Genomic DNA, 4,681 nt, shown 5'->3' on the forward strand with positions numbered 1-4,681 from the left:
GACAACGGTGAGCACTTTGGGGCCGTCCCTCTTCGAATGTATTCACAGGGCTGCTGCACGGGGAAAAGTGGTCGAGGTCATAGTGAGAAGAATAAAGAAGAAAAAAAAGAGCTTCAGAGAGAAGTTATAATTCCACCTAAACACACCAATTTTGCCAATTCAGGCATCAACAGTTGTGGCCATGTACGACTTTTTGATTACCTGACAAGCACTTCATTTGAAGATCAAATAAAGAATAATGTGCAAGCTAACTCTTTTTCACTTAATATATACAACCATGGGAACAATAAACATGGGGACTTGAGAATGAATCATAAAAATAGGCAATAAATCCATACAGATCAATTATTACACTCCTTAATTATATTTTGTTTAGGGAGGAATAACAGAAAATCATTATTTCTGGTTGGTAATAAATATGGAAAATATGCGGAAACATTTGTCTTTTCACAATGGAGCCATACTCCTGAGTTTATAAATCAAGCAATCTTGCTTTGCCTTGAATAATATATAAATAAAGTAACAGTGATTGTGCTCTCCTGCATTATTTTCAACACTAAAGTAAAGTTTAAGTTTAAAGCACAGACTTTATTGGGTTGATAAACTAAAAGGAAGGACGGGTGAGAGGGAAAAATAATATGTGTGTGGCCGCAGATGTTGGGGATATTGATTGTTCAATGATTTATTGCTTTTCATCAAACTGCACCTCGGGAAGCTTCTAATGTATTTATTATTATTTATTATAGAAATCAAGACGCCCTTCCCTACAGGCAGGTTGGATTTTAAGCCTTTAAGTTTGTCCCACAGCTGTTGGTGATGGTTGTGTGGAGCGTATACACTGTAGGTTGGTGTGTGGGGTAAAACAGGAGCTGATATAAGAGCCGACAGCTGTTAACAGCGACGGCCGCCGCACATCTGCTGCGGTTGGGGTCTTTTACAGAGTGGCCACAGTTCAGGGAGGGAGGGGTGGAGGGGGGCGGAGGGATGGGGGGAGGGGGGGGGGGGGGGGCTGGAAAGAGGAGGAGAGAAGAATTGAAGCAGGTGAAGGAGGGTCAAGGGAGATAGAGTAAAAACAACTTTACAGGCCTTTTTTACGGCCATGCCATTCCACAGAGAGGTTAGAGTGGAGGGTCAGCAGCAGAGCAGATCAGGTAGAGGGTCTCCGGCTTGCTCAAGAGCACTGTGGAAGTGGTGCATGGCTGTCTGACACCCTTGAATCACTCGTGAATATGCAGGTTGGAACCAATGGGACTGGTAGTGCTCTTGACGTGCTGGATTCCATTATTTAAAAAAGAGAGAGAAAAAGCAACCTTAACCTGAGCTCCAGTAAAAAAAAAAAAAAAGATAATATTTCAGATGCCCTACATTTATTTGCAACTCGCTTTGGGGTGGAATGTCCCTTTTAAATGTGAGAATGTCGGCCGGCTCTGGACTCCAAATAAAAAACACCGGTGTGACCTACCTGCTACTAGCTGTTGACCTCTGCACACAGGTCAGACCTCCTCGACAGAGAGGAGGCAACGGGAGCTGGAGGCAAACTCATAAAATCAATATTTCCACTTTAAGGCAAAGTAAACATTCAGAGCATCACTACAGCAGCAAACAACTATATGAATGAAGTTACCGTGTGTGTTGTTATCAGAGCTTCTCCTGGCCTTGTTCACACAGACAGGCGTGCTTTTAGTGCACGTGAACGTGCACCACTGCTTTGCTCGTGCCGCTCTCACACAGCGGTTGCAGCTGATGACGACGCCGTCCCGACCAATGGCGTCGTCGTGGGAAGCGCGGCCCCCGTCCTTTAGTGCCCCCCTCAGGTAAACACACAGTCAGCTCTTTCTGCACTTTCGCTGTAGTCAGCGCTGTCGGCGCCGCTGAGAGAAAACAGAAGCGCTCACAATCTCGGATCTTCCCCCTCAAACCCCAGGCAGCTTGAAATAAGTTTTGAAATAAGTTTTTTTTTTAATATATATATAATTAATCTTAAATTAGATGAAACGATGGACACCACCATATCACTACGCTAACTTTGAGAGGCAGGAGACTTAGCTTAGCATTAAGGATGGAACCAGTTAGCCGGGCTCTCAAAGGCAATTAAATCTGCCTACCAGCGCCTCTAATGCTCACTAATTAACATATTAAATATTGATTGTTTCAACCATACGAATACCGATGCGTTAACATTTTTTAAGTGTTCATCCAACTCTCCGAATGAAAGTGAATAAGCCGATTTACCGACATGTTGAACTATTTCTTTAACTCCTGTACATCTACTGAGAGATGCTGTGACCAACATTTCTTTTTGTCATTTATTTATGGTTTTAGACGATGAGGTTGTCTTTAAACTGCCCCATTATTGTATTTTACATCATTCTCATATAACTGTTTGGTGATTCCGATGTTATGTTGTTTCTTTTTATGTATGAATGAATAAAGCTGCACTAATCCATATTGTATGTATGTATGTATGTATGTATGTATGTATTGTATATTCTATACAATAGATTAAATGAAAAGTCAGATATTTGTGGAGACAAAAACAGAGCTACTGTAGAATATTGTAGGGTATAGAACTTACAGGTGTATAAATGGGATCATTATTTACTTACATATTTTTAATATATCACTGTAAGTATTGTAATCATATTAAAAAGCTTTTTTTTTTTTGCAACACAGAGATTAATTGGGGACATGATAGACGTGTTGATACGTGAACCCTCTGCTGTGTGTCTTGGCATTTCCCTTTCTTATTTAGAAGCCTTTGTTTCCTGGTGAAAAGGTCACGGACACACTAAAGAAAAGAAGTTCAGTCCAAGAAAATGTTTGAAGAGAAAGAAGCTTCCTGAATGGGTGCATATATCTTTTTCGTGTGGGTGCATGTAGGTGAGTGAGAGTGTGTGTGCGTGTGCGCACGTGTGTGTGTGTGTGTGTGTGTGTATTGGCTGAAGGAGAAAACTCATTTGCTTGTCCATTTACTCTGCTTCCCGTTGCAGCACAATGCAGCGGCAGCCATTGGACAAAGAGGCCTCACTGTGGGATTCAAATGAAGTAGAGAGGAGGGGGGAGGCCGTGCACAGACAGGATGAAGGGGTTGGGTGGTGGGGTACGGAGGTTGAGAGAGGTTTGAATGAGTGGTACAAGCAGGAGGGGAGGAGGTGATAGATGATGAGGGGTAAAGAGGAAGGAGGGGCGGATGGTCACAAAATTAGCGCGGCCCCGACCCAAATCGCGGTGCAGCGGTGCCCTTCGGCCCGCTGCGAAGCCGTCCAGCCTCTCATCAACATAGTCACACAATACAGAGGAAGGCCAGGCGTCGTGCCAGATGCCACTGTGTGTGTGTGTGTGCGTGTGTGTGTGTGTTTCAAGGTGACACAGTTTGTTCGATAGGATGACCTCACTCTGGACAGCTGTGGATTTTGGTAAACTGGGCAATGAATGTCCAGTTTATGGAGAGAAAAAAAAGGAAGAAAAAAAAAGAAGGTGTTTTTGTTCTCGTCCAGTTCTGAAAGCATCTGGGCAAACGCTGCATGTTTGTGGGTTTTGAGAGGTTGTTACTGCATTCAGATGTAGTCAAATAAAGAGAGGAAGCCTGGTGAAGGCATGGAAATGAGCTGCAGGTGAGGCTGTGGTCAAAGCCAACTTGCGGTCACGGTATTAATGGCAAACACTAACAGAGAGGAGAGACAGATTTCAGCTGCGTATAGTTTGTTTGCCTTTCAGTGAATTCATATACAAAAAAAAAAATCATCTGAACCTTCTGTGTCTGCGGCTTCATGATATCTTCCATAAACGGTTATTATGGAGAAAAAAGTCAGATTGTTCATTCTTTAGCATTCATTTACAGTCAAATGGCGCCCTCTAGTGCTCATGAAAAATACTTCAGAAAAACTAGAGGCCTTTTTAGAAAACGCTAAGTATCAAAAGTTCTCTAGTAAAATGTCCCCAGTGGCTGACATATTATATATGAAACATATATGTATGATGAGATTTTTTCAATACGGATACATCAACGTGTGTAAACCCACAAAAAACCCACTTTACCAATGTGTTGCATTTATATATTTATTTTTGATGTAAAATCTTAACCTGAAAGTAACTATACTTGTCATAATTGTCAATCTTACTCGACACTAATCTTCCAGAAACAATTTACAAAAGGATACTAAAGCTCTTAAACATATGCTACTCATATAGCCATATACTACTCAGTGTATTTCTACTTCATAGGAAAACAATCTACATTTTTCAGATTCAGATTTTGCTCACAAAAATATAACAATTAAAATATGATGCATTATGTATACATTAAATTATCCAGGATTATATTTGAAAGCTCCACCTTGAACGTACGTAAAGTAAAACTATTGCACTGATAATGTTTCTGTCACTTGAAATAGAAATTTACAGAGGAGAACAGAGGCCTGAGCTTCGTCACATGGTGCAACGGCGTGTGCACTCACATGCTCGGCTAATAAATCTGAGTCAGATAGAAAAGTAAGTTGTTGTCATGGCAGCAAACAATGCTTCAAATACTGATGTTGTTGCCAAGAAGCTACAAATCCTAAAATGTGGACGGTTCACACTGATCTTCAAACCTGGCAGCCAGAAGATCCAGACAACGACCACATGGTCACGATCTCCCTCGAGTTGTTCAGACGTTGAACAAAGGCCAGAATTCATAAAA

Source organism: Cyclopterus lumpus, chromosome 15 (genome assembly GCF_009769545.1).
Source record: "Cyclopterus lumpus isolate fCycLum1 chromosome 15, fCycLum1.pri, whole genome shotgun sequence".
Taxonomy (NCBI): Eukaryota; Metazoa; Chordata; class Actinopteri; order Perciformes; family Cyclopteridae; genus Cyclopterus; species Cyclopterus lumpus.